We start from the raw sequence: 25,297 nt of genomic DNA, 5'->3' as shown, positions 1-25,297 counted from the left end.
GGTCAATTCCGATCAATTATTTTCGGCTTGAGTCAACTTAGGATCTTCAGGTCAATTCAGGTTGAGTTGGGTATATGTTAAATTATGTCGGATCGATTGATTTTAGATTCGGGACAATATCTGATCAATTATTTTCGGATTGAGTCAACTTTGGATATTCATGTCAATTCAGGTTGAGTTTGATATAAGTTAAATTATATAGAATTATTGATATATTTTGTAAAAAATGTGTCTTTTTTTAGATCTTACCATTTGTGTTCAATTTCATTCAAATTAATTATCATTTATGAATTATAATTTAACTCAAACTCGACCTATAAGATATGATAGAGTTCGTGATATTTGTTAATTGATCCAGATTGAAAAGTTTATGGTACGATATATTTGATTCAAAAAATAAAATTTTTAATTGTAAATTTTACTATCTATTAAAATTTTAAATTAGATACTTAATGTTTCATTATAAATATAATATTTTTATTAAATTTAAAGTAATAATAATATACTATTTATGTTTGAATAAATATTATTCTAAATATATTTATAAATGATATTATATTATTATATCATTGATAATATTTTAAATTTTAAATTATAAATAAAAATACATATTTTTTTAATGTAAAAATAAGTTATTTGTATAGTATAAAAATAAGTTATTTTTATATTAAATTTAAGTAATTTTATTTTCTCATAACCAAAGCGATTAAAATAATTTTTAAATTAGTTTAATAGTTTTGGAAAGTTATTTTAGTAGTTCCAAAGTAAAATATTCAATTAATAATGAGTTAATTGCATCATATGTCTCTAAACTATGGCTCTCTTTTTAAAGTACTTCTTAAAATTTTTAAATTTCCAATTTCATCCTTAAACTATGACTCTCATTCTAAACTAGTCCTTTAACTTTTGAACATTCAAATTTCATCCCCAAACTACAAATCTCATTCTAAATTGGTCCCTAAACTTTTAGATCTTTCAATTTTATCCCCAAATTCATCCAAATATGTAGTCCATTTCAACCATATTTTAACCTAAATTTTATTTTTTAAACATATAATAATATAACTTGCCTAATGATTTTATTAACACGAGATGTGATTAGTATATAAGAATAATTTAGGATAAAATTAAAATATTCAAAATGTTTGGGGACCAATTTAGGAAGAAGATCATAGCTTAGGGATGAAAAATGAAATGTTCAAAGTTTAAGGACTAATTTAAAATAATATTCATAGTTTCATGATGAAATTGAAATGTTTAAAAGTGTATGGACTAATTTGAAATGAGGGTCATAGATTAGGGACAACTAACTCATTAATTTGATTCAAATAAATTGAAAACCAATTTAGTAAGTTATTTTAGGGTTTTTTTATACTCTTTAACTCAATTATCGGGTTAAAATCAGGTCAATGTTTGGGTCAGATCGGGTTTGGGCAAATTAAATTTGGGTTACGTTCAGTTCATGTTATTTTTTATTCGGGTTGCTTTCGGTTTGGTTTACTTTCAGTCCGGCTAAATTCAGGTCGGTTTTGGTTTGGTTCGGGTTACTTTCAGTTCTGATTACGTTCAGTTTGGCTAAAATTCAGGTCAATTTGATTTTTTTCAAATTTGGGTCAAATTTGAGTCATCGTGTTCGGGTCTATTTCTAGTCTCAGCTCGGGTAATCGGTTCGGAAGAAATATGCCATATCTAGGGCTAATGAAAGAGTTTGACCTAATTTAATTAGACATAAATAATAATGGCACATGATGTATTTTAATTTCTCCAAAAAAAAATTCCTTCTAATATTTTATTAGTGGAAAATTACTTCTTCACCTATAATTTTGAGAATCCAAACATCAAAGAAAGAAAATCATTTAAAGCTAATTTGAAATATTCCAAAATGTACTTAGAGAATAAAATAAAGGTATATATGATCATGAATGAGACAGTTAATATAATTCTAAGAAAAAATTAAAAAAAAATCTATCATAATAATATTTTGTTCTAATGGTGGTCGGTTAAAAGGAATTAAACTAAAAATAAAACCTACCGATAAACTCAATAACTTTATAAGACTAAAATATTTTTTTACTTTCATACCCAAATCTAATGTTAATATATATTTATTAACTATATTAACAATAAATTGTCAATATTATTTATTTTAAAATTATTAGATAAATATTTTAGAAATTATAACCCTAGTTTCATCATCATAATAATAATTTTATTCTAATGAAAACTAAGTAATATAACAACGAATTAAGAAAAGTATCTCCTTTAAAATTTCTTTTAAAAATAATTCCATGGATTGACCTAATAACTAATCAAATATTTTTATTAGGAGTAAGTGAAATACAATGGTGTTAATTTATGAATAATTAAAGCAACTAATGTCTAGTTAAGGGATATGTCAATATCATCTCCTTTTTCAATGCTCAAATAAAATATTATTGTGAAAATTTCATGTTGAGCACATTCTTGAGGATCCATTGGGTGGCCAAAATGCATGCTTCAAACATTTCGTTTTCATATATATCTTTTAATTTTAAACATATTTAGGATAATTGGATAAGCGAAATTAAATGATTGAGATTCACAATCAAAAAATGAGAATGTATTCATTGAAGAAAAAGAGTCGATATCATCCATCTATTTTCATTCATCCAACAATCATATATATATATATATATATATGTGGTTAAGGTCCACCTACACGGTGTAAAACTCTTTTAGTTTTACACCTTTTTAGATCCGTTGGATTGAGAGAAATCAAAGGTTGAGATTAACTCTTTGTTTTTTTCTAGTGAATATCTTCTCATTTTCAACTGTTAATCTCAGCCTTTAATTTCTCTCATTCAATGGTCCTAAAAATTTGTAAAACTAAAAGAGATTTACACAATGTAATTGGATCCTACTCATACATTCATACATACATATATTGATATTGGGATGGAGGTAGATTCCAATTGAATGGGGAATAATTAATCATAGAAAAATAAGGCGAACAAGTGTAATTAACCATAGAAAATGAAGGGGTAAAAATCCAAATAAACCAAAATTTAGAGCAAGTGTAATTAACCAAAATAAACCATAGATTCAGTTATAATCTTATAAAATCAGTGGAGTTAACTACGTGTTAACAAAATGTTCAAAATGGAATGATACTAAAAAGGACTGCTATCAAGTGTTTTAAAGTTTAGGGATTAATTTAGAGGGAGACCAAAGTTTAAAGGCCAATTTAAAATATAGGTCATAGTTTGCAGACCTCTTGCGCAATTAACTCCAATAATTGCATTAATTGACCTAACTAATCAACTATTTTTACTAGGAAAGTGGCAATTATGGTGAGTGAAACTAATGTTTAGTTAAGGGATATGTCAATATCATTTCCTTTTTCAATGCTCACATAAAATATTATTATGAAATTTCATGTTGAGCACATTCTTGAGGATCTATTGGGTGGTCATAATGCATGCTTCAAACATGTCGTTTTCATGTTAAAAGTGCACTCAAATGGTGGGCATATAGGTTTTATTGTGATGTTTTTAGGGTAAATTCGTATTTAGTCATTAATCTATTCTAATGATTTTATTTTGGTCACCTGATTTTTTTAAATTACACTTAACGTTACGTTCTGGTTTCGTTTTGACCACTTACCGTTAAAAAATTAATTGTGATGTTGGCGTGCCACCATCAGGTAATGCCATGTCATTATTGTAAAAAAAATGCACTTCAGCAATTCTGTTTATTTTTCAACGGGATGTGACCATAAAAGAATAAAAATATAACATTAAATATGATTTTAAAAAATAGTTGGGTGATGAAAACAAAATTGTAGGAATTTATGAATGACTAAATATGTAATTTACCCTATTTTTATTAATGGATTCACCGAATAAGTCTAATATCAATCCTCCACGTCCTATAAATTCAAGGGTAAAGTACATATATGGTCTCCTAATTATAGGACATTATTTTATTGAGTCCATCGATTATTAAAAATTACAAGATGGTCCCAGACATAGGATGTTGATTTGTTGAATCCATTGATTATTACAAGTTATAAAATGTCACCTGATTATTCATTATGTTCCAAATTCATCATTTCTGTTAAAAAAGTAACGGCAGTCTAAACTAGGATGTTAGTATGTTGTCTGAGATATGATAGTCGTTTGAAATTATGTGATTAGCTTTTATCATATCTCAGACAGTGACAACAGACTAACATCTAGCTCAGACTACTGTCAATTTTCAACGAAAAAAGGATGAATTTGAAACATAATAAATAGTCAAGTGATCATTTTGTAACGTTTAAGGCGAGAGACTCAACAAAGCAACATCTATAATCGAGGGATCATTTTGCATCTTTTAGTTGTCGGGGAGACTAATAACTCAACTTAATTATAGTGTGTTTTATTTTCTAATTTAATTATTAAAAAATAGAATGATTCAGAGTGCACATTTCATAGGAGGAATATTCAAGAATATTGTTCATTAATGTGGTGGATCAAGACAGTGGCCAAAAATATTGTCAAACTTTATTGTATTTATTAAATTAAAATATAGTCATAATGAGAACAATTTAAATAAAAATTATCTAAAGTGACCGCACTTATGATACGTTTTCTACACAAAGATTTTGATACCTACACATAAATTATAATAATAGAAACACTGAAGAAAACTCTTATATTATATCCTTTAATTATTTAAATAAATGTTTGTACTAACTTTTTTTTAATTAATCACTGATATCTGATCTATTAATCGACTAATTCAGATCGGGTACTGCAGAGGCGAGGGCGATCATTCCAACCCAGTTTGCTCCATTCGCAAACGCCAGGATTCGAACCCCTGATCTTGCTTAAGGGACCTAGTGCCTCATCCCACTAAACCAACAAGTGGTTGTTGGTTGTTTGTACTAACTTTTAATCTGCACCGAATCAAATTTTAATATTTTTTTATAAATACTTGTGTCTAATTTATTATTCGATTTAAACTTAATTAAATACTATAAAAATCTCATCATAAGATAATCTTTAAATCAATATGTTTTATTGACTATGCTAAAATATAAGTAAATGGATATTGATATAAATTAATTTTATTAAATATATATTGATATTGATTTTTCAAGTGTAAAATACATTTATAATTACAAGTGTTATATATCTAAATTAGTTCTAATTAAAATTAATTAGTATAAAGTACAATCAGATTAATAACTAAAATATATTTAAAAAGATATGTACATAATTTAATTTAAATAATAATAAAATATGAAGATAAATTGTTCATGATTTATAAAAAAAAAAGTTCGAATCTAAATACTTAAAAAATCTAATACCTCAATTTTTAACATGGTTTTTCAAAGGGATGAGTAAAAGTCGGTGTAAATCCATTTAATTAAATTTATTAGTATAATTGATTTTATTGATTATAGCTTAGTAGGTTATTTTGACTAAATGAGTTTAAGATATAGTTTAAATGATTAAATCAATTAGTTAATGGTTAATAAAGTTGTTAATCTACCGACAACCAGTTGATTTAGTAAAATGAGACACTAGATTTTTTAAACAATGTTAAGAGTTCGTATCATGTAGTTTACGAATAAAACAAATTGGGCTAGGAGAAACCTCATCATAATGGGTATGTGTAAAATTCGATTTAGAATAATTGATCAATAGATTAGATATCAGTGATTAAATAAAAATAAATTTCGTAATCCAATGGAGCTGACTAGGGGTGCTTATCAAACGAACCAATCGCGAGTTGGGAAGTGCTCGACTCGTGCTCATTAAAAAATTTTGTTGTTCAACTCGACTCGTTGCTCGTTAAAACTTTGCTCGACTCGTGCTCGTTGAGAAAACTTGTGGCTTGACTCGTTACTCGTTAAGCTCGACGCTTATTGCTCGCCTTGTTGTTCGTTAAGCTCACCGAAATTTTTACCTTATTTTCTTAATTATAGGTAAAAACTACTAATAATATATAGAACGTAATATAAACATAAATTAACCAAAAAATTATCAAAAGAGTATATTAAGTAATTTTAAAGTCTAAACTCTAAAGTAACAATCCACAAATACATTAAAATATTAAATAAGATTTGATTTTTGAGTGAAATAATTTTGTTAAAGATAACTACTATAAGATTATATATATAAAAAAAAATATCCAGTTGCTAGTGAACTTATCGAGTCGAGTGGACTTTGTTCGACTGAACTCATTAAAATCTCGAGTCAAGTCAATCCGAATCGAGCTTTTACAGAGCTTTGACCGAGTCAAGTTCGAGTTGCTTACGAGCTACTCAACTCATTAAGCACCCCTAGAACTGACTTTAACAAATATTATTTTATATTATTTATGATTTAATTTAATTTTAGCCTAACCCAAATTTTTAGCCTAACCCAACGGCTTTTTTGTCCAATAAGAGTAACGGGTTTTTTATTTAGCCCATTAATCATCATCCCGAATGAAATGAGTCTATCCTTGGTAGGTAACCTATCAACAAGAGCCATCCAAGCAATAACTAAACACTTAGGTACATGACCTCAGTACTAAACAAGCCTGTCCCAAACCACCTTATCCCTCTTCATTCGCAACTCACTCCAAATCTCTCGAGTCAAGGAGAACGACACACTCAACAATCCTTGAAAACGAGAAGCCCTCGACCGAACCTTCAGCAAACCCTTCCAAGTTCAAATGCAATTCTGCGGGCAAGACATCCCAAAAAGAATTCGTTTTAATTATATACGCATGCACCCAAGCAACCTAAATGGATCCATCCTTCAACAAGAGCTTTCTAATCAACCCAATCATACAAGCAAAATTCCAAACTCTGAGATCCTTAAGGCCAAGGCCTCCCTCAGACTTGGGGTGCAAATCTGTGCCCATTTGACCCTCGCACCCTTGGCCGCTTTGTCCCCCTTTCCAAAAGAAAGGAGAGCAAAGTTGATTAACTTTCTTAAGAACCGCCTCAGGGAACAACACTTGGCTACCCCAATAATTCACAATACTGTAAAAAACAGCCTGAATCAATAGTAATCTACCTGCATAAGAAAGCATCTTAGCCTGCCAGCTTTGCAACGTAGCTTCAACCTTCTCAATCAAAGGAGAACAGTCTCTGACAGAAAGTCTCTTGGTAACAAGAGGAATACCAAGGTAGCGGACCGGAAGCTTACCACTCTAAATACCAGTAATCTCCAAGATCTCCTAAAGTACACCATCACCTATCCCTGAAGAGAAAATCTCTGACTTTGCAACGTTCATTTGCAACCCAGAGAACCGCTGAAACAACTTAGAACCTCCCAAACTCCAATGATAGAACCAACGGTACCCTTCGAGAAAACCAATAGGTCATCAGCAAAGCAGAGATTGGTTAACTTGACTCTGTGACATTTAGGATGAAAACTGAACACTCCATGCTCAATCGCTTTATCCAAAATCTTGGACAAAACATTCATAGTAATAACAAAGAGGTACAGAGATAAAAAAATCCCCTTGCCTCAGCCCTTTCGCACCTTTGAAATACCTTACCAAACCTCCATTCAAAGACACAGAGTAGGAAGCAGTAGTGATGCATTCCTTAATCCAAGCAATCATCCTTTCTGGCATATCAAGAGCTTCCATCACAATGAGAAGAAACTTCCAATCAACATAATCGAAAGCTTTCTGCAACTCTAGCTTCAAAGCACACCTAGCCGAAAGAGAAGAATGATTGTAGCCTTTGACCATTTCTTGTGCCATTAAGGTATTTTCAATAATACTTCGCCCAGGAATAAAAGCACTATGGCTACTCGAAATAATCTCAGGCAGAAAACACTTGAGCCTCATCACCAAGATACAAGTAATACATTTACAGATTACATTACACCAAGAAATAGATCGATACTCCCTCATGACTAGGATTTAGCCGCTTGGGAATAAGCACCAGAGTAGTGGCATTTATTATAGGACACAAAACCCCATGCTCAAAGAAATACACCACCCCCTGCACCAAGTCCTCTCCAACAATGTCCCACGCTACTTTGAAGAAATGAGAAGTGTAACCATCCGGGTCTGGGGCCTTGTCCGAAGCTTGAGCAAACATGGCTGCCTTAATCTCATCCCTTGTGATATTCTTTTGCAACTGATCCTTAGCAGCATTTGAATACTCTCTAGCTCGACTTTCTTCCTCTTAACTTGCAGGGAAATCTGATCATACTTCTCCCTATTGAAAGCCCTCAAAACAAGCTTAAGTTGCTTGCTTGAGAAAAATTAAGCGCATAGGATCATGAGCCCACAAAGGAGCATTCCAACTGTCTCCCACATTCTTAAGGAAAGTAGGATCCTTAACCCAAAACATAAAAAAAACGAAATGGCTTAGGCAAGGAAAACTGCTCACTATCACTAGACACCAACCCAGAACAATGATCAGACAAATTAGGGGCGTGAAACTCAACTCGAGCACGAGGAAAAGAAGTCAACCAAGAAACATTTACCATCACTCTATCCAGTTTATGATCCAAGAAAGAGTCATCTTGCTTATTCGACCAGGTGAAGACAGGACCACTATACACATGATCAATCAACCCAATGGAACTAGTACACAAGGTAAAAACATCAATGTCATGAGCCAAAGCACGATCAACAGACCCCGAGCTTTCCTCCCGAGAGACCACAATGTTAGAATCCCTTGCCACTAGCCAAGGAGAATCACCAACAGACTCCTTAAAATCTCTAAGATGCTGCCAGAGCCTCAACCTATCAACCCCAAGATTAAAACCATAAACAGCACACACATAGAAAGAGACATTTTAGTCCATTTATTATACCTAAAAGTTTATTTTTAGTCCCTCTACTATAAAAGGGACATTTTAGTCCATGTATGTTTGAAAAGCGAATAATTTGGTCTAAAATTTTAAAATTATAGTTAGTTGGCTTAAATATTTTAGTTTAAATATCCTTTCATCCCCTATCAATTTTAAAATTGAGCAAATTGATCCTTCCTAAGAAAGAAGAGTAATTTATTCGATAATTTTTAAGGAGAGTAAATAAAATAATCTATGACAATTTTGATATTTTCCATAGTACATGACACCAGTCCAACTATGATTGGATATCCTTTAAATTTTATAAGTATCTAAAAAATTTATGCATAATTCACCAAAAATATATTTTAAGACAGATTAATTTGCTCGAGTTCAAAATAGAAAGGGACCTAAGGAAGATTTAAATCAAAATATTTAAACCAACTACCAAAATGTAAATTTTTCAAACGTGAATGTACTAAAATATTTCTTTTATAAGAATAGAATGACTAAAAAATAAAATTGTAAATATAGAACAAAGACTAAAATATTCCTTTTCATAATAGGGAGATTAAAATAAACGTTTAAATACAATACTTCCAATAGAATCCAACCCTTTTTTTAAAAAAAATTATCTCATTTCTTAATTAATACATTTTAAATATTCCTGTTTATTTGTCTAAGGAAGCGTAGGATGTATGAACATGTGAATTTGCATAAGATTCATCCATTCAGAACCTTCAACCATATACTCTTTGTTTCCTTTTCATTTATAAAAAGTTCCCCATGCCTAAACCCTGAATTTTGAAGTTCCCCATGCCTTGATCAACATCCTTCAGGATCATGGCTGCTCGGGGTTTCCTTCTTTAACATCGCTCTCATGAGGCGTCCGACTCGGTCGCAGTTCATATGGACTCAAAGAAAGTGTCTTGATGATCTTCTTAAAACTGTGTTGTCGATTAATGTACGGTTTCGGGAGGCTTTTGCCTTTGTTTAGGCTCCGATTGTGTAGATTTTCCTCTAGTGAATGCATTTCAATGCCTCCTTTCATCAGATGAGCTGAACCTTCCTCCATGGCCTCATCTGGTTGTTGTGCAGCTGATTTGTTCTTGTACATAACATAGAGGATCAACTGTGCTAAACCCAAGATAAAACCAATAGCATTTGGCACCTGAAAAATTATTATTTTTGGGAGGGAGTGTGACATAAATATAGGGATATGATCTCTAAAGATCCTTTAAATACGTACAAAACTTCGAAAAAAAGTAACCATACTTGTGTCGGATATATATTCGTATATCTTAAACTCGTACCCGAATCCGAGTCGTATAGATATTTCATGTGTTAGGAGATTAGAGAGGAAAAGGAAATTTGTGAACTTACTCCAATGTAGACGTCCTTCACAAGCACAGCATAAGCAGACCAAACCCCAGCATTAAGGAGCAAGAAAAACGAGAGTAAAAATGGCATGTACTTCACACTCTTGGTCTTTATCACTGTCCCCTGTTGAAACATTGAAAATTATGCTTCATTCCTTGGAATGCAGTAATGCAAGCCCAGATACAACAATGTTGTCCTTTCAATGCAGATGATGAAATTTCAACTAGAGAATATATATATTCACCCATCGAACAGTCTTAAATCTATATAAAACTAAAAAAAAAGTTTACATCGTGTAAGTGAATCCCAATCCTGTTATAGATACCAAATTTTATTGTCTAGAAGGAATAAGGAATGTGGATTTTTAGGTGAAGAAACTCACCATGACTGATAAAGGCGATGCATACATGCCAATGGTTAAAGCAGCACATAAAATTCCAACAAAGGCCAGCCTCATGTTCCCATGAATTGCCAACAGAGTCACTGCAATTACTGCTCCAAGGAAACCAACGTCCAATACAGCCACCAATTTTGCCGTCTTAACCTGAAAGAAAAAAAGGAGTATGCCGGTTGAACTAAGCCTTACTGTTGAGTTAATCAATTTATCAAGCACCTTAAGGGCGAGCACCTTCTTATCTTTGGGAGCATATATGAGGAAGAGAATGACATAGGTGAGCTGAAGCATGGCACCAGCGCCATTGACTGTGATGATAAGTAAACCATCTGGGTTGATAAACCCATAGAAAGTCCACAAGCTAGTGCTCAAAAGGGTTGTTATGTAGGGAACTGCTTTGTAATTCTCGGTTGATTCTTCTTCACCACCCACCAAAATGTTTTTCTGGAAATGAAAACAAAACCAGATTTTATTCTCTGAAGTTGGCAACTTTAGCATAACAGTGGACTGAACATGATGGTTAATGACTTCCTATCAGCGAGTACACGTATCATGAAACCATACCAACAAGGATATAAATAACCTATTCTTACTATCTCGTAATCACAGGCGAAGGCAAGAGGACTTACCGGATCAAAGGGCTGTAAACCAGCCTCGACTCGAAAACTCGCAAAACCTATAATTTTTAAGTTTGACTCGAATTTGAAACCATGAACTAAAACTCGAAATGAAAAAAAAAAAAACTTAGCTTGATTGAAACCTCAAACTTAAACTCAAACCTGAACTGCTCATGATCTTTTCGATTCGAATATCAAGTATCTTATTTCGACTCGTTAATAACTCGAGTCGAGTCCATTCGAGTCTAGCATTTATCAAGTTTTGACCGAATTAATCTAGAGTAACCCACGATCCGTCTCATCTCATTTACAGTCCAGGATCATGGCCGTCATAAATGGTTAAAATTCTGTTTATTTCTTATAAAATTTAAAATTAATAATATCATATATCATTGAATTTTAGACACCATTGAATTTTAAGAAACTTCAATATAGAACATAACTTTGGTTTTAGATTTCATGTAAGCATTGATTCGTTAAACTATTAATAGATGGATGATTTGACATTTGGTACTGATATGAAAGAATTTTAGTTTTGTATCAAATTTACCTCTAAATTTTTCAATTTTTAAATACTTTAATTTTATGTATCAATTTTTAAATACTTTAATTTATTGTCAATTTGATTATTATCAATCAATTTTCGTCGTCGTTGATCAATCGTTGTCGTTATCAATTATCATTGGTAAAGATCGGTACAAAATTAGTTACATTTCACTCCTATCTTATTCTAATGTTATTTTTATGAAATTCACTCAAAAATCTATTTAAATGTTCAACATTATAATCTTTTATTTGGGAATTTTCTCATATTGAGGGGTTTAGGTGTTTGTTTAAAAATTCAAATGGTGAGAAGCATTCTTTTGAAAAGAATAACAACATACCACGAAACTAACCTCGTCGGATGGCTAGAGGAAGAAATCAAAGTACTCATACATCGAACCATTAGATAGATTTTTGTCAATTTAGAGCAAGTTCCGTGGAAAAAATAATTCAAGTAGAAGAACTAATAGTGAAATATGAAAATTTTAATATTGATTTGTCGTCAATGGTGATCAGTGACGAAAAGCGACTGACCGACAACAATACGATTCGATTGTGAAAGTGGCCAAATTAATATACAAACTAAAATTTATTAACAAAATTAATACATAAACTAAAATTATGTAGAACAACGGTCATGTCAGCACATCATTAACGCCTATTGCTACATTGAATGCTAAATTAACGACCGTTAATATAGACATCTAAAAGTATAACAGAAAAAACGTTAAATACTTAATTTTAACAAAAAAATTTAGAACCTAAAATTAACTTAGAATATAATTTGAACACCTATTTTTACATTTAAATTTTAAACTTTTATAAGTTAATTATCCCTAAAAGTATGTTATCTAGCTTCACCATCATAGTTAGGGGTGTAAACGAGCAAAGTCGAGCTCGAGTATTGCTGAACTCGACTCGAAAACTCGCGAGCTTAAAATTTTTAAGCTCGACTCGAACTCAAAATCCTGAACTGAAGCTCGTGAGCAGCGCAAAGGTTCGAAATAAAAAAAAATCTTAAACTTAACTAGATTGAAGCCTCAAACTCAAACTCGAACATTTCGACTCGTTAAGAACTCGAGCTCGAGTCGAATTCATTCAATCTGAGTATTTATCGAGCCTTGACCGAATCGATCTCGAGTAGCTCGCGATATGCCCTAATCCTAGTAACTCAAGAGACTTTTTTTTAGTTACATAAATTTTAGGTCAGGATGACTCCTCGGTATAAGGTTAAGATATACATGAGCTTTTATTAAGATTTACTTAGAAATTTACAAATTGACCACTAACAATGACGATAATAAGATTCAAACTTGACCTTCCAAACTCAAATTTCTTATTCCTAACCCCCTTGTGTCAACCCCTCGTTGGCCAACTCAAGAGACTTTCCATACCGATGCTCTATCCAAGTATCTGTGATGTCTCTAAATACCTACCCCTAAACTCTCTCACCTAAACTTTCGGTATCACCGGGTGACCCGAAATTTGTATCATCAAAAGAAAACCAAGGACACTAATCTTAGAAAATTTAGACTGAGATAAACAATTTAGAAGATAACAAAGGGGGATTCATGGAAATTAATTCAACAAATTCCACAGTTTCTCGTGGGCAAGAAAATATTGCAGCAGCTGAGTTTACTTACATGGGAGAAGCAAAAACCAGTATAGAAATTATATTACCTGCAAAGGAAAAAGAAACGAAATCTGAGTTTGAAGACAGAATAAAAAGATTTTAGAGAAAAGAAGTAAACCGATAATGCCAACGATGAAGCTCAAGCTAGTAGCCATTGAAGCTGGGGCTTAGTTGAAAGGAAATGAAGCAAAGTAAATGAGAGTTGGGATGCTATGTTCTTCTCTGTGGTGGGTGAATAAAAAAGATGGGTGGGCAGGTGGCTATAAGCTTTTGCGACATATGATTCAAAACATCAATCCATGTTCTGTTGACACTTTTTGGGCCTGAAATCGTTGTCTACTTTGTACTTCAATTATGTTGATCGTGTAGACCATCTTTTAATATCGAGTGTTGACAAGCTCTTCCATTTGTAGGACAGTTCTTCTTCATTTCCCTTTGAACTAAGTTGATTTTAAACAGACAAAACGTTGTGGGTTCGGTCCAATTGTAAGGTAGGTGTGGGTCATATATCAAAGGCTAAATATCAATCACTATTTTGTTGTCTTAATCTTTTTCTCCTTCGCGGTAAGGCAAAGGGTGTCTTAAAATTTTTTCCCTATTACTCAGAATCAAGTACCCATTATGACCCTTCTAATCATTATCACTGTCGTCTTCATATTTGATTGATCATCACCATGTCATTAAACTATCGTTTTCGATCCCTGCCTTGGTATTTTAGCGACTGGTGGTTCTTTAATTAACATGTCTTTATCTTCTCATCTAAGAAATTATATTAAAAATTTAAAGACATGAAATTTAAAATTTTTAGGAGAGGTCTCTCTCTCTATACAATTTATGTCATTTTTTATAAATTAAATTAACTTTTTTTTTTTATTTTCTTTAACCAGTGACGGCGTCGATTTTTATACGGGTTGTAGACATCGATTGTCTTTTTCCTTTGTTCTTTCTTAGTTTTTTAGTAAAAATAATTTTGTTTTGTGACATGTTTATCTTAGCTTCTGTAACACGTTTTTTTTTTGCATTTTGATAGTTTTCAGTTATTTTACCCTTATTTTCGTTATATTTTTTTTATGATTGGACTTGTCATTGTCACCACTGATCAAGATGATATTTATTTGTTTCATATTGATCTTCTCTGTTTCGGGCCTTCAGATTGATTTGCATACGTGTTGTGTGTTTGTAGATAGTTTTCTCACGTCGCTCGACTCTGATTTACGATTTTTCGGTAGTCTTTCAGTAGTTTCATCTCTTTTTGAGGTTCGTTTACTAATGCAGCCTGATTTATTCGTATTTTATTTTGTTTAAGCTTTTTGGTCCTTTCCTTTTTTAGTCCTTATGTGATTTAAGTGGTTAGTTTTTGTGTCAATAATTTAAGAAAATGTCCTAATTATATTTTAATTTACGATGCTTGTAAATCTTTATTTAATTTTATATATTTTTTATTTTTAATAAAACTAACGAATTTTTATAAAAAATTAAAATATAAAATTAATTTTTTAATAAAATATTAAAATATTTACTATTAGAATTTAAGAGAATTTTTTAGATGTGATTGCACTCCGAACATCTCCTCAATCCCTCTCTACCACGTGTCTAGTACTAGGTAATTTCACCAAGAAACGTACACCTACCAGCCAGGTTGAAAGCTCTCAGAGAAAGGAACTAAACCAGTAGTTACTTATTCGATTGAATTACTCGTGAGTAAATGTTTATATAACATTCGTTTATATATTTATTAAATTAAATAAAGGATTTAGAATATTTTTTATTTTCATTAAAACTAACAAACACGAATAGAGGTGTGTTCGATCGTTTATGTTCACAAATAATTTCGTTTATTTAATTCTTTTTTCTTTTTACATCGACAAAATGAACACGTCATGACTGATTGGAGTTTAAATTGTGAAACCTAAGGAGCTTAAGGAGTAGTGACATAATTTCACCATTTTTAAACATATAAACAAGCTGTTCACAGACAAAAACAAATATGTTCACGAGCATATAAATGAACATGTTCACAAACGTTAAACAAACATGCTCTAAACATTAAACAAACTAACAAAAACACATTTAAAATAAAACAAATAAACACAAATCGAACATAAATATAAAAAATAAACGAACACAACCGTATTCGTTTAAATCCGGTTCATTGACACCCCTATAACGAATAAAGCTCAAGCTAGACACTGAAGCAGGGGTCGGAGAGTTGGGATATATCTTGTGTGGTGGGTGAATGAAAAATAGAAGAAGCTGTGAACATTTTGCAACATATATGGTTCAACATCATCCATGTTTCTGATGACACGTTTGGTCTCGAAGAGTTGCCTGCTTGTAGGTACAAAGTTCGATCAAGTTGAGTTGATTCGAATTTTTTTATTTATTCAAGTTGACCAGTCTTATTTATAATCGAAGTGGACTTAATTTTTTCGAGTCGAGTTGAGTCGATTTTTCGAATTTATTTAAATTTAATTGTAAATATTTCTTCATATTTTTCGTCATATGCGATATACATATCATACAAAGTCAAAAAATTCGACTCAAACTTAAAAATAAATTCATTAATAAAATTCATTTCCCTTTACACGTAGTTCATTACAACAGAAAATACGATAAGATTATAATACATATATGGAACATATTATCACAAATATGATAAAAATTTATCAGATTAATTATATTATACGTGTCATAAGTGTTAAGATATATCATAAATTGTATTTATAATTTGATGATGAAAAGAATTTAAATACTTAAAAGACTTGCATAATATTGCGTCTATATAAAGAGGTAGTGGTCTAAAAAATATTATCTTGTATTACTCTTATCTCGTCATAGAGATTTTATGGTAAGAGAAATATATCTTCTTGAAAGGTAATAACCAAGAAAAGACTCAAAGATTTTAATCAATCAATTGATTCAGGTACACTTTTACATATATTTTATTATTGATGATTTAACAGACATCTCGAGTTTCGTTTTCATACTTATAATGATTTGATTATATCATCTACAGGAATGAATCGAGGGAGAGAGAGTGGGGACAATCACCTCCTCTGAAAATTTTAATTTTTTTTGTTTTAGATTTTTTTTTATATTTTTTATTGATAATCTATTCTTGTTCTCTTATAAAATTTTATAAGTTCACTCTCTTATAAAATTTTATAAATCCACCTTCTAACATAAAATCTCTCATTCATCTCCGATATCTAATTCAGAACTCTAGAGTTTTAAACAACAAAATAATACTAAACGAAGATTCTTCAATAGTTTTTTTCAATTATAGTTTTTCAACAGCAAAATAATTATATTAATCCTTACGATAAGATTGTGCTATTATTAAGTCTCATTTTGTTCTAATATTAAAAATAATAAAATAAATAAATATTAAAATTATCCCATGAAGATTTTGTTCTAAAAACTTAAAAATCTTAAAGTGAGTTTAAAGGACTTGAATCTGAGGCACTTTGAGGATATTATGAAGGTGTCTCTTTGAAGAGGGGAGAATTGGAATAGCACAACTATGTGGTAATTGTAGACACCTATTTTCTTAAAAGAGTTTCTCTCTTAAGGGGACTCTTCCACCACTATATCTTTTAAATCAACAACTACACCAACAAACGTGCAACAACCGGGCAAGGAGTCTAATTACATTAGGATTCTATTGTTGATAGGATTCTAAGAATAGTTAGTTTTTTTCACTATAAATACATGTAATCCTTCCCATTTGTAAGACACGGATTGTGATACGAAATACAAGCAGAAATTACGAGCAATCTTAGAGTGAAATTAGAGTTTTTTTTTCCTGCAAATTTTCGAAGAGAAATACAAGGTAAATATAATATCTTTTTCGAGTTTATGCTTGCATGCTGTGTCTTGTTACATTTGTATTCGAAAAACACCAAAGAAAACGATTTTTTTTTGCCGATGAACAGGGGCATTTTCGGGATATTTTTATAGATCTAGCCCCCGAGGCTTCTTTTCTTGAGAAAATACTTTGATTTTCGGAATGGGTGTGAAAAAGGGGTAATCTCTCTTGGTCCCCTCTTTTTTTAAAGTATTTAATTGCCCCCCAAATCAATGTTTCTCTTCAAAATTGGACCTTCACGTTTCGATTCTTTCGATTTAGTCACTTTTTGAAATCCAACTTTTTTCCCTCATTTATTATTGTATATTTTTTATTAATTTATTACTTTCACGTTATTTATATACACATTTTTTTATGTTTACTATTATTTTATTATTATTATTTTCTCATGTATGTATATATTCTTTTTTATTTATTTGTCTTCCTAGTTTATTTACACATGTATATATTTTTTTTCTTTTCTTACCTTTATTTATTTTATTAATATTAATATTAGTATTATATATATATATATATATATATATATTTAAGTATACTTTTCTTTTCATTTACAATATTTCTCTATTTTTGTTTCGAATTATTTATTATATTAAATTTTTTTATATATATATATATTATGTCATTATTTATATGTATAAGTAGAGATGTATTATTATTATTTAGTTACTACGTATTTTTTGTTATTATTTGTTCTATATGTTCTATATATTTCTTATTTTTCTATTATTATTTTTATTTAATACTATGTACATCTTCATTTTTGTTGTGTTTTATCTTTTTTTTATCTAACGTGTTTCTTGACTTTTCAAGGGTGTTTTTTAAAACAATCAGAGGTAAGTAATCAAGGTCAAATTTTACCTTTTAATTTAAACTTACAATTTTCTTAATTTAAAACAACTGGAAATTACGTAGTACCGAAAGGGCAGTTCAAGGGTGCTAACCCTTCCTTGACTGTAACCGACTCCCGAATCCGACATATCTCTGGTAAAACGCATATCAGGTAAGAAATAAGGTATATGGTCTACCTATTGGTTTTAAAATAAAATATCGGTGGCGACTCCAATCCATTTAATCTAAGTCGAAGCCCAATTCTGGGGCCCAACCGAAATACGGTTGCGACAGCTTGGCGACTCCACTGGAACTTTCAAGTGAGTCAGGCTATGGTAATTTTCAGTTGTCTTTTTAACGAAAAGGGTAAGTTTAAATTTTAAGGTAACATTTCGATCCTTATTGCTTACTTTTGATTATATTTTTTCGAGTAAATAGTTGTACTAACCGTTTTCTCAATGATTTCAACACTTAAAGTCTTTTTTCATCTAAGGCTCTAAACCCGAGCTCCGAACCCGTTTTAAGTGGGGATGAAAGCGACGCATTCGTGTGAATTTATTCACCGCATATGCCTAGCAAGTAGCCTTCGGGATTCATATACCTTATGTCTTCGTGTGAATTTATTCTCTGCATAGACATAAGGGAATATGTCATCTCGAGTTTAACTTAGTCCACACGAGACTGTGATGGGTTTAGGACTACGGGTCTGGCAAGCCCAAGGGGGTCACCAGCAAGGAGAACTCGGGTACCATTTTTTAGAACCTAAACCAGGAGACTATGGAGAAATAGAGCCCACCCCGAAACCTCATTTCAAACCCTAGGCTATTTCAATTATTTCCTGCTTTGTTTCATGTTCAAAGCATGTGAACTAGAAATTTATGCGGATTAGGACTTGTTCAAAATCAACTTACGGGATAGAGATCATGCCCAGGTAGGAATAATAAGCATGTGGGGTAGATATCGTTTGGGGTAAGATTTTTCATTTTTATTATTATTTTGATTTACCTCACTAACTCTTTTTGTTTTTGTTCTCTTTTATCTTGTTTTCATCACTTGCATCATTTAAAAGAGGTGTTGATCCACCAAAAGTGTTTGTTAAACATAATAATATGAATTAATGGACAAAGGGGTTGTAATACAAGATAAAAATGCAGAGGACAATCTACAAGGCGACTATGTGTCATATTCAATCCTGAAGGCGTGGTGCCCACAATTAAGGAATATATCACTTTACTGCGTTATAAAGGACTCAGAATGAATCGGGTCTGCATCAAGCACATTGAAAGTCTATCTTGGAAAAACTGACTGGCAGAGGTTACAGGGGCAAGATGAAGGTTACTGATCTTAGTCCCTCAAGACAACAATGACAAAACGATGGCTGAAATTAGAGACCATTGCTGATGAACTCAAGAAACAAACTAATGAACTTCACATAATTCCTACCAATTAAGGGCTCCAGTGACGTATTCAGGCTCAACAAAAAATAAATGCCCGAGATGCAGTCATTCGAGACTTCTTGGGCTAGTACAAAAAACAACTCAACATTTTCACGGTTCATCCAGAGAGGTTGGAGCGGTTCGATATGTTATTCAACCAGTGAAAGATGAAGGCAGAAGACTAGTCATCATGTCAGAAGCTGTCAGAATATTTTTATCTTTAAAATATAAAACACTCTTGTCCCCAATAAGGATTATTCATAATAACAAACACATTTTTTGGATCAATGCCTCGAGCATTTCATGCATCATGCATTTAGACTATTTTGCATTTTGTTATTTTCTTTGCATTCACATTATCTACAGAAGCATGTCTCATCAAATAGGAACACATACTGGATACACACTCCAAGCTTACCACCGCAAATATTAAATACGCATCACCCACACAATACCCGAGCAAAGAAAAGACAAATGGAGGCCAGAATGGAAAAACTCGAGGAGAACATGGCAAGACTACAAAAAGAACTGGAAGATAAGATGGCTCAAAACAGTCAGAGTACTCTGGAGTCCATCAAGAAAAACCAGGAATCCTTGGTCGACCAAATAGTGGCCAAGTTATCATGTTTACAGTAAGCTAGTGTAGTAGGGGGAAGTCCCTCCGAAGGGGTAACCATATCACCAACCTCACAGGTGATTATGTCACCCGAGATCTTACCCATACCACAAGAAAATTCTTCTGCTGTCCAAGGAAAAGAATCATCTGCTGTAAAGGTGCAAACTTCCAAAACTAATCCTGATAATCATCCGGGTGATTACAATATCCCAGATTTCAATGAAGATGACAAAGCGAAAAATATGGAAGAGAAAATCAGGATGATAGAAGATCGAATGAAGATGGTCCAAGGGGACCATGATTATTATGGAGTGGACGCAAGAGAGTTGAGCCTGGTTCCAGATTTGGTGCTTCCACCAAAGTTTAAAGTTCCTGAGTTTGAGAAGTTCGATGGGAACAGTTGCCCATCAGCCCATATCACTATGTTCTGTCGGAAGATGACAGGATATGGAGGGAATGATCAATTCTTGATCCACTGCTTTCAGGAGAGCCTATCTGGTTCATCTATCCGTTGGTACAATCAGCTCAGCCAAACTCACATCAAGACATGGAAAGATTTAGCCAAGTATTTCCTAGAACAATATAAACATATCAATGATATGATACCAGACCAGGTTATGCTGCAAAGCCTAGAAAAGAAGCACAACGAGATTTTCCGACAATATGCACAGCGATGGAGGGATTTGTCTGTGCAGGTTCATCCACCATTGGATGAAAAAGAGACTAGAAAGTTGTTTATACAAACCCTGAAGACACCTTACTTCGGACACCTGGTGGCAATTACATATGGAGGTTTCTCAGATCTAGTTATGGCTGGTGAGATGATCGAGCTAGCTATAAAACAAGGAAAAATTAAGGGATATATCAACAATATCAGCACCTACAACGCCAAAAAAGGTGTTACGATCTCAAGTCCAAAAACTGTTGCAGTTGTACCGTCTAGTACTTCTAAACAAACTCAGAGAGAACCAAGGAAAGAAAAGATTTGCATCAGTCCAATCCCAATGAAATATGAGGAGTTACTCCCAACGCTAGTTGAGAAGAATCTTGTGACTCCAGTTCAATCCAAACCTAGAGAGGCCCCATATCCTGAAGGTCATGATATTAACGCCGTATGCAACTATCATATTGGGAGCTCAGGACACACTACTGAGAATTGTGGGGCATTGAAACGTAAGGTCCAAGATTTGATCAATTCAGGGGCATTCACTTTCAATATGTAATGGGGCATTCTGATCGAGAGTCAGATGGGGTATCCGTCAGGAATTTTGTTGCATTATCAATCATATCATCTTGTTTGAACTTGTTTTTCTTTCGTACTTCTTATGCGTAAACATTTTTAAGTCACTTGACGTTTAAACATTTTAAATAAAATGCTTCCTTCTTAAGAAATGAACAAATTTTAATGTTGAATTCTTTGAATATCACCTTAATTAAAAACTGTTTAATAATTGAGGTTGTAAATCTTTGACAAATGACAAGATTGAACCCTACAAAACAAAGACCCATTGGTCCTAATTTAAAAGATACATCAGATTACATGTTTTTCTCTTACCAAGCTAAGTTTTCTCTTCTCATGAAGAGTCCATCCAAGGTCTGGCATTTAGACATGTATTAAGAGCGAACAGAATGGGGCAACTAACACATGAGATTGCAAAACTAATTGGTTTATACCTTTGTTTTGATGTTCAGTGATGATAATGATCTTCATAGATGTAATAGTCGAGTAAGCAAATCTAGTTTAGGTCAGTTGTTTGGAAATTGAACTCTAAAGATGAGATCCCTTGACTTTCAAAAAACATCTAGACTATAACAGGTTCTTCTTGACAATCTTAAGAAATTAAATCCGTAAAGCTGAGCTATTCCACTAAGGCAATTGGTTATAGAGGAAACTCGAAAGCCCTGGCTTTATGAATAGATTATGTTCAAACTATGACACTGCTCGGACACTTGGCAATTCGGTGTTTGCTCCACTGCTTTTGTCAGGCCAAAGACTTTGTGATGAGACGAACCCTTCAGTGATTTGTCCCTCTAAAGCTGAGCTATTCCACTAAGGCAATTGGTTATAGAGGAAACTCGAAAGCCCTGGCTTATGAATAGATTACATTCAAACCATGACATTGCTCGGACACTTGGCAATTCGGTGTTTGCTCCACTGCTTTTGTCAGGCCAAAGACTTTGTGATGAGATGAACCCTTTAGTTAAACCTGATAAAAATGATTACAATAATAAGCTGTCCCTCTAAAGCAATTGGTTGAACGCCCCGGCTTTATGGATTCGGCTAGCAGAACAATGGCAAAATAAATCAAATTTATCTAAAAAAGAAATTTTCGGTAATAATAGACTAAGGGAGTTGAGAAACACCTGTTATAGTCAAATTCACACGAGCACTCAAAAATTTCATTTTTAGACCGATATTTCTGCACTACCTTTGTTAGAAGAGCTTACGAAACTTGAACAATGGAAGATTTCAGAGAACTGAAACAGAAGTGTTCTGAAAGGTCTAGTCATTGATTATGCTAGTTGTGTCATTTTGTTCGCCTCCGATCAAAATACCAAATCAAGAAAAATGGGCATGCCATGATCTTCACGATAACCAAATCGATGAAACAAACCCACCTTTAAACCAACTTTTCGATCTTGATATTTGTCAAAGATTTGCAGTTATCAAAGATTAAAAGAGTGTTTGATTCTTTTGATATCCAATGAACTCATGTTTTATGATTTGCTTCAATTGTGAAACCTAGAAAGAGGTAACATTTTCAAAAAGTTCCTTTTGATATTTTTCAAAATTTTGAAAATTCGAAAGAAGAAAAGCATTTTCAAACAAGATAAGTTCTCTGGAAGCATATCTTGGAATTCAACAAATAATCACTCCGAAGCTCAAGATCGAAAATGAGGCAAATGAAACCATTTTTGGGGCAAAATTTGATAGGGAGAGGAAAAATTGTCTTGAGGTCTGCAAGAGTACACCCTGGTGGAAATGAAGACAAACTGAGTCAGAGATAGAATGAAGACTATACACGTAACCATTCCCCTCACATCTCAACATATACATCAACATGTACATACATGATGTATGAAATTTGCATCTTTGCATTCATCATCATGAGCAATAAAAACCTTGATTTTTTTCCTCTCTTGAGGGCAAATTCAACAGTAAATAAATTTTATCTTGGCATACATCAAACATCCATCATCATGATAGTTACATCCCGATACATTTTACAGATCTTTCAGGAGAAGATGGGATTGTCTGCTTAAGACAGTCTCATTTAATGCAGATGATATCTCACTTGAGATATTTTTCTTAGAACAGACTTTGTCTCACTTAAGATTGTTTTACTCGAAAGAATATTTATTTCCCTCAAGATTATTTTTCTTAAAACAAGATTTTATCTCGCTTGAGATAGTTTCCTCGAAACAGAAAGTTTTGTCTCACTTGAGGACAGTTTCTCTTTAAACATAAACATTGAAACATTTCCCTTGAAATGAATTTATCTCTCTTGAGATAGTTTCCTTGAAACAAAATTTTGTCTCCCTTGAGACAGTTTCTCTTTAAACATAAACATTGAAAACATTTCCCTTGGAACAAAATTTTGTCCCTTGAGACAATTCTCTTGAAACATAAACATTGAAAGCATTTCCCTTGAAATAAATTGTCTCTCTTGAGATAGTTTCCCTTGAAACAAAATTTTGTCTCCCTTGAGACAATTTCTCTTGAAACATAAACATTGAAAAACATTTCCTTGAAATGAATTTTGTCTCTCTTGAGATAGTTTCCCTTGAAACAAATTTTGTCTCCTTTGAGATAGTTTCTATTGAAACATAAACTTTGAAACAGTTTCCCTTGAAACAAAATCTTTGAATATGTTTTACATTAAACAAATTTAGTCTCTCTTGAGACAGTTTCTCTTGAAACAAATTTGTCTCTCTTAAGACATGTTTTTCTTAAACAAAATTTTGTCTCTTTGAGACAGTTTCTCTTGAAACATCAATCCTTGAATATGTTTTTTTGTGTCACCCTTGATACAGTTTCTCTTGAAACACAAAAAGAAACCTTTGAAATTGTTTCTCTTGAAACACAAAAAACCTTTGAAAATGTTTCTCTTGAAACACAAAACCTTTGAGATGTTTCCCTTGAAACAAATTTCGTCTACCTTGAGACAGTTTCTCTTGAAACACAAAATCTTTGAGTTTATTTCCTTAAAACAAAATTTTGTCTCCCTTGAGGCCCTTTCTCATGAAACAACATATATCTTTAAGATCGTTTCCCTTGAAAACGAATTCTGTCTTTTTTAAGACAACTTCTCTTGAAGCATCATTTAAACCGTTACACTCAGCTCAGGCACATACTTGGGATGGTCGAGAAGCATTTCTCAAATCAAAAATAGAATGTGCACATCAGATTTGAACATTTGAAGAATTTGAGATCAGGGATCAGAACTTGAAGATTCCATAACTAAGATTCCAGAGAAGCAACCAGAGATCGAGATTTCTCTCCTGAGCCCAAAAAATAACATATGTTGCATATGCATTTTAGGCATACCTAAGAGCATTGCATCCATCTCATCACATATATACATAACTTTTTCAGGTTTTAGCTAGAGCCAATTTCAACTTCACAGCGAAGGATATTGGACTCAAGACAACACAAGTTCAACTTCACAACGAAGGGACGGCTGGTTGTCAACAAACAATTTCCCAATTTCGGAGCCAATTTCAACTTCACATTGAGGGCATTGGACTCGAGACAGCACAAGTTCAACTTCACAACGAAGGGACGGCTGACTGTCAACAAAACAATTTCCCAGTTCCAGAACCAGCTTCAACTTCACGACAGAAGATATTGGACTCGAAACAGCAGGACCTGCATCGGATTTCAACTTCACGACGAAGGATATCCAATTCTCAGGCTCAACTTCACGACGAAGGGGCCCTATACGATTTCAAATTCACGAACAGATGAACACAACTTCATCTGTAACACCACAACACCAAAGTCTTCAAGACGAGTTTCAGCTTCACAACGAAGTATCTTTGGCTAGAAGACAATCCATGAGCTACTTCCAGTACTCTGAGTTCGATTTCAACTTCACGACGAAGGATTTCAGGCTCAGAATTTTCCAGTTTTGACTCAATCGCACGACAAGGGTTTTTATATTGACAAATCATTTCAAGATGGATTCGACTTCGCGACGGAGGAGC

At 32.7% G+C, this 25,297-nt stretch overlaps 1 pseudogene; it reads right to left on the bottom strand.

The window, feature by feature from the left end:
• Positions 1–9,376: 9,376 nt before the first annotated feature.
• On the bottom strand, positions 9,377–13,639 carry LOC120189451 (annotated as a pseudogene).
• Between the last annotated feature and the right edge of the window lie 11,658 nt (positions 13,640–25,297).

The sequence above is a fragment of the Hibiscus syriacus genome, unplaced genomic scaffold (assembly GCF_006381635.1).
Source record: "Hibiscus syriacus cultivar Baekdansim isolate YM2019G1 unplaced genomic scaffold, ASM638163v2 tig00116958_pilon, whole genome shotgun sequence".
Lineage (NCBI taxonomy): Eukaryota > Viridiplantae > Streptophyta > Magnoliopsida > Malvales > Malvaceae > Hibiscus > Hibiscus syriacus.
The sequence above is the reverse complement of the archived record's forward strand: the minus strand, read 5'-3'. Positions and strand labels throughout refer to the sequence as shown.